This window comes from Triticum dicoccoides, chromosome 7B, assembly GCF_002162155.2.
Source record: "Triticum dicoccoides isolate Atlit2015 ecotype Zavitan chromosome 7B, WEW_v2.0, whole genome shotgun sequence".
Taxonomy (NCBI): Eukaryota; Viridiplantae; Streptophyta; class Magnoliopsida; order Poales; family Poaceae; genus Triticum; species Triticum dicoccoides.
Genome location: NC_041393.1, coordinates 777,407,265 through 777,414,188, shown reverse-complemented (window position 1 = coordinate 777,414,188; position 6,924 = coordinate 777,407,265). Strand labels below are relative to the sequence as shown.

General features: G+C 47.2%; 1 pseudogene; it reads right to left on the bottom strand.

Moving 5' to 3' along the window:
* Positions 1 to 5,013: 5,013 nt before the first annotated feature.
* Positions 5,014 to 6,422, bottom strand: LOC119339821 (annotated as a pseudogene).
* Positions 6,423 to 6,924: the final 502 nt, after the last annotated feature.

The following is a 6,924-nucleotide window of genomic DNA, read 5'->3' as shown; positions in this document are numbered from 1 at the left end:
GTGAAATGCAGTCAATTATTATGTGTAAGAGGTCAACCGATGGGTAGATACATAATGGGCTCATGAAGAAGAATGGAGGGAGTCACCTGTGGAACAGAGCCAACATTTATATTATTTTTGCAGTCGTTGGATCCAGTGTCTTTATTTTGATCTTCGATTTGGCTGGTTAAAGTGAACAACTTCTTCTGCAAATCACTTTCATGGCTTTCAAAAAGCATTGCGAGTAGCTTTGTCTGACACCTTGGTCACAGAACAAATTTATTTCCTTGCAGATCCACTGGTATTACTTGGTGATTGAATCATAACTGACAAACCTACCATATTACTTGAGATGCAACCAGTAAAAGCAAAGTTTGTGAAAGAACAAATTAAGGCTTTGACAATGTCTGAACAATCCATATGACACTAAATGGAAGTACATGATGATGTTATATACCATAACATGGATGGTTCTAGCATCAGTTCTTGGTGTAGTTAGTCGCCAATGCGGAGAGGGCAGAAATAATGGTGCTCACTTGGTCGCTCGGCAACCTCACCACCCAACTAAGGTGCAAGCTACTCCTGCAGAGAAACATCAAAAGCATATGATACATCAGTGGATATTAGTATATCACTCATCGAGATAATTTCTATACAACTAAAGTTCGGATAGACAAATTCAACACCGAAATGATCCGCTCTAAGATCAGATTGTTCAATGAAATTTTATATTGCACTTTTTATCCCTAAGTAGAATAAAAGATCTGTACAAAAGCTGCAATAAAATCCTATCAACCTAAGGGAGTAAATCAAACTAATCAACCAAGTGAATGTACTGAACATAAGAACTTGTTATAGGGATACGTCAGGAAATAGATCACACCTTATCTAGTATTGTGCCTCTCTTCATTGTCACATAAGAAATTGTGCTATAGGATCTTTTCCCAGCCAAGTGAAATGACGAGAATGCCCTCGGCGGGGCAGCGTAATTACGCGCGGTGGCACGGCCAGGCGGGACACGGCTGTAGGAAAAATATCCGACGGCTGGAGACGGCCAAGCCCGAGATCCAATGGCCAGAACGCAATCAGGAAACCGATTCGACGGCTGAGAATCCAAACGAACGGGGAAGCTCCATTTTGCTTCAGACTCTAACAAGGGGATTAATTGTCCGAAATCCGTGCCAAGTTTGCTTACTTGCCTGGCCCTACCTCTAAATATGTCTAGATACATCCATTTTCAAGACAAATAATTCCGAACAATAAACAATAGTAACATTGAGTATCGCATGAAGTTGCTCTTAGCTCGTTAGGAGGTCGCCATCGCAAAACTAACTAGACAGTGGACGTCACATCCATCTACCAAGCTACTGTATATCTTAGTAGCTGCTATCCATAGCTCAACCAGACGCTGTGGAAGTTGTACACGATAAGACATTATTTTTCTTCGAGCTAGGCTTGCTTAGCGTAACCTGATGTAGCATCTCTGTGCGTGCATGCATATATTTTTTTTTCTTTCAAAAAGTGGGGAAAATCCTCATGCCTCTGTATCGAGTGATCCACACAATCATATAATTTTTTAGTTACTGATAATCATGACAGCATCATGTATAAATCAATTTACAAAGAGGGAAAAGGAAAAGCTCGAAGCCATTCACATAGGACATGCTTCATGACAGCATCCCTATGTTGTACCTACAACGACATATTAGCAGGCAAAGGACATAAATACTTTAAGACAGCGCCTTCAAAAAGGACCTGCCTCCAAGACAACGTGCAGAAGTGTAGTTCTGCTACCATGTATACATTTATACTTTCACCGTTCCTAAATATTGTTGGATAATCAGCAACTAGTATTCACTGAGGGCTATAGGCCATTACATATACATGTGTGGTAAAGTGCAAGAAACTCCTTATACAATGGGATGTACCGAAAAGGGAATATACACATCTAACCCCCCCTCCCCCCCCCCCTCAAACTCATGGTGGATCAACAACACTGAGTTTGGAGTGAAGAAAACTATGCTGCGCTCGAGTCTGTGTCTTCGTGAAGAAGTCCGCCAACTGTAACTCCGAGGGTACATAGTGGAGAGCGAGAGCCTGATCCTGCACAGCAGCACGCACAAAGTGCGCATCCACATCGATGTGTTTGGTGAGCTCATGCTTCACCGGGTCACGTGCAATACTGATAGCACCGATACTGTCTGACAGTAAGGGGGTCGAGGTAGTACACCAAAATCCTCAAGTAACCACTATAATCAGATCACCTCAGCCGTCAACATAGTCATGGCTCGCAACTCAGCCTCTGTACTCAAGCGAGAAACTGCAGTCTGTTTCTTTGTCTTCCAGGCAATAAGAGAGCCACCAAGAAAGACACAGTAAGCAGACAGCGAGCGTCGGTCAAAGGGATCGCTAGCCCAGGTAGCATCAGAATAGGCCTGAAGCTCAAGAGAGCTGGAGCGGGGAAAGAAAAGGCGCTGAGAAATCGTGCCACGAAGATATCGCAAAACACTGAGGAGGTGACTATAGTGGACAGAGGTGGGGGCTGAAACGAACTGACTCAGGATGTGGACAAAACAGGAGATGTCAGGACGCGTAACAGCAAGATAGACAAGACTGCCAACGAGGTGACGTTAGCGAGTGGGATTAGGAAGAGGGTCACCATCAGAGGCACGAAGCTGAATGTTGAGCTCCATAGGAGTCACCACTGTGCGCTCATCACCGAGAGCAGCGCGAGTAAGAAGATCCTGAATATATTTTTCTTGGGAGATGTAGAAGCCATTAGAGGTAGAGGAGATCTCAATCCCAAGAAAATAGCGAAGCGGGCCAAGATCAGTCATGAGAAACTGGTCGCGAAGGCGAGCCTTAACAAAGGCAATGTAGTTAGAGTAATCACCAGTGATGATCATGTCATCAACATAGAGAAGGAGGAGAGTCCGACCACGTGGAGACATGTGAACAAACAATATTGGATCATGATCACGGGGCAAGAAACCAGCGGCAGTCACCACAGAGGTGAAGCTCTCAAACCAGGCGCGAGGGGCATGTTTAAGACCATAGAGGGAGCGGCGAAGTCGACAGACCAGACCCTCAGGAGCATAGTACCCTAGTGGTGGCTGCATATAAACCTCCTCACGCAACTCGCCATTGAGAAAGGCGTTCTGCAGATCAAGTTGAGAGATAGACCAATGACGAACAGAAGCCAGCAAGGAGAGTGCGGATAGTGGTCATGTGAGCCACAGGAGCGAATGTCTCATCATAATCGCATCCCTGCTCCTGCTGGAAGCCACGGGCCACAAACGAGCTTTGTAGCGCTCAAGAGAACCATCAGAGCGAGTCTTAATCTTGTAGACCCACTTGCAGCTGATGGGACGAATACCGGAAGAGAGGGAAACCAGATCCCAGGTGCCAGAGCGCTCAAGGGCAGCAAGCTCTTCAGCCATCGCAAGCGGCCATTCAGGCTGAGTCATGGCAGTCAGATAGGAAGTGGGCTCAGCAATAGCAGAGAGACCGTACCGATTAGGAGAATAGCGATCGGGCGGGGGGTAAGGCCGAGCAGGGAGGTTATGAACCAGGGGAGGCGTGAACGAAGGTGCACCAGAGGTGGAAGGCGCACCAGGCACGTCAGGGGAAGCATCCTCAATACGAGGGCGGCGAGTATAGTGGAGAGGAAATGGTGAGAGAGGGCAACGGACTGGAGATGATGGTGGAGAGGTTGAGGAGGAGGAGGATGGGGAAGATGGTGTCGGTGGTGAATGAGAATGAATGAGAGGTGCCGGAGGAAGAGCTGACACATGAGGCACATAGCAGGGTGTCTCGAGAAGAAGAAGAAACGAAATATCGCCCACAGAGAAGCTTGAGGAAGAAGGACGTGGGTAGTAAGAATGAGACTCGTCAAAAGTCACATCACGCGAGATGCGCAAGCGACGACCAACAGGATCCCAACAACGGTAGCCCTTGTGCTCATCACTGTAGCCAAGGAAAACACACTCAACCGACTGAGCAGTCAGTTTGGTGCGTTCTCTGGGGGCAAGAAGGATATAGCACACACATCCAAACATACGAAGAGCTGAGTAGTCAGGAGAACGACCAGTGAGACACTCCACAGGAATACCACCCTGCAAAGCAGTCGATGACTGAATGTTGATGAGATAGATGGATGCACAGCCTCGGCACAAAAGTGGGGTGGAGGAGAAGCGGCAATCATCAGCGCACGAGCCATCTCAAGCAGATGATGATGCTTACATTCGGCAACACCATTCTGAGCATGAGCACCAGGACATGAGAACTGGGCAAGAGTACCCTGTTCCGCGAGAAAACCACGCAATAGCTGGGAGATATACTCTCCAGTGGAGTCAGCACGAAAAGTACGAATGGGCGTGGAAAACTGGATGCGAACCATGGCAGCAAATCGTTTGTATATAGATAGAACCTTGCTACGAGATTTCACTAAGTAGAGCTAAGTGTAGCGAGAGAAATCATCAATAAACAGAACATAGTAGCGATGACCACCTTTCGAATCAAAGGGAGCAGGACCCCAAACATCATAATAAACTAACACTACTAGGAAAAACACTACCAGTAGCGTAGGTTTTTTGCATACCAGCAGTGTGGGTTCCCGCGCTACTATTACGACGCTACAGCTAACCTTTAGCAGTAGCGCGTTTTTTACCCCGCGCTACAGCTAAAAAAGTTAGTAGTAGTGCGGTGCCACCCACGCTACCACTATTCCAAACCTACACTACTACTATCTAACTACTAGTAGCGCCCCATTTACACCTACGCTACTACTATCCAAGTACTAGTAGCACCACATCTTTACCCCATGCTACAACTAACTAACCAAAAAATAAAGAAATAAAAATAGAAGTCAGATGCAATATTCATGGATAGAAATCAAGACACATCCAGTGCAAATAAACTAAGTTCACAGAACCATCTTAGCACTTGCAGCATTCATGGATACAACATTGAACATCTCAACTCGAGATCTCGGAATCCCATTTAACATCAGATGCAAATAACTAGACCACTTCTCTAGATATATCTACCAAGTTTCGGAGTTGAAACGTCGGTGGATCCGAGCAGTCCCTCCCAGCGGACGGTGGCGTCGAGGTCCTCCACCTCGGCGACCTCCGGCGTCGCAATGACCTGGACGATCATCTGTGTGGCGCGATCGTCGGGCTTCACGATGAAGTCCGCCTCCGAGTGGTTGAAGAGCATGACGCCCACCAGGCCGCGGTAGTCCACGTCGATCACCCCCGCGCCCACGTCGGAAAGTGAAAAATTGTTAGTTGGCATCCACATCCGCATCCAGTAGGGTACTTTCTTTCTTTTTAGCACATGCACATGAATGAATAGCAATGCATAATAACAAGAAAAAATAACCACGAATCCTAAAGAAAAAGATCATTCTTTGGGCCAGCTTGATAGTTTCAAGGCACGGAAAGGATAATATTGGTAAAAGTCTTCATTAACAAGAAAAATGGACCGAGATTTCTCAAATGACATTTGTTTCACCAACAATGATTAATGAAGAGGCATGTAAGATTTACCTGAGCAGCATCAGCATACCCTCTGATCCTTGCAAGAACTTAAAGGCCAAGGTTCTTAGCTTTCTCCCTTTTGACTAGCACAAGTCCAGTAGCACCATCAGCATACCCTCTGATCCTAACAAATTGACTCGATTACATGATAAATCTCATCCAACTTCATCACTGTCCAGCAAGCCTATGAAGGAATTGATCACCCCTGATGGTGAGCATCATAGAATTGGCAATGAAGAAGGGTTGGCGATGATGATGGCGACGAATCCCCTCTCCGGTGCCCCGAACGGACTCCAGATCAGCCCTCCCGATGAACAACATGAGGTAGCGACGACTACGTATCATAAAATGTGATGCAACTTCTTCTCTTATTTTTTCTCGAGGAAAAGGAATTTATAGGCTTGAGATTAGGGTCAGCAGAGCCACGTGGGCCCCACAAGGTAACATGGCATGCCTAAGGAGGGTGGTCGCGCCCTATTGCCTTGTGGGCAACTGGTGCCCCCCTCAAGTGGACCCTCACTCTAGTATTTTTTATATATTCCATAAAAATCTCCAAAAAGTTTCGTATGATTCCGAGAACTTTTATTTGTGCGCAAAAACAACACCATGATAGTTCTGCTGAAAACATCGTCAGTTCGGCTTAGTTTCATTCAAATCATGCAAATTCGAGTTAAAAAACAAGAGAAAAATTGTTTGGAAATGTAGATACGACAGAGACGTATCACTGTCCTTCTCCTCCTCCTTTGGTGGCAGTCCGGCCATGGCACGGACCGCCCAATTCTGCTCTCGGGTGGGGCTACGCGTGTTCGTCTGCTACCGCTTCTTCACAATGCGGGAGTGGATGGCTTTGTCCTCGGTGGCCGCCCGCATCACCGCATCAGTCGCCTTCGCGGCCGCCATGTCGGGCCTCGGCGGGCCTTATCCTCTCCTTCCCACGGAGGGCACACCAGTCCTGGTGGGACTCATACTCCGCCCGACTGGTGATGGGGAAGGAGAGATTTGAAGGTTGTCGGGACCGCAGTGATCCAGCCCCGAGGATTCGAGCGCTCGTTCAGCCTACGCTAAGGAGTCGCGCCGGACAGGTCCTACCGTCGGCCGGGCGCTGTGCTCTCGGGAGCGGCGGAGTGCAATGCAGATGGACATTGCCTCCTCCAACCCGCATGGGATTATTTGTGTTCGCCTTTCCTTGTTTTTCACTGGAGAATAAGTCTCTCTCCTGGAAAGGGTGAGGGGATACAAAAGACTGGAAGGTAGATTGTGGTGTCTAGCAATCGGATGAGATGATAGGTAGATTGCGGTTGGATTTTGTTTTCTGCACTTGCATGTGGTCTGATAAGATGCTTTCCGTCCTGTTGGTGATATGTTTTGTGTAGGTTGCTGATATGTGTCTTGTAGCATGGGA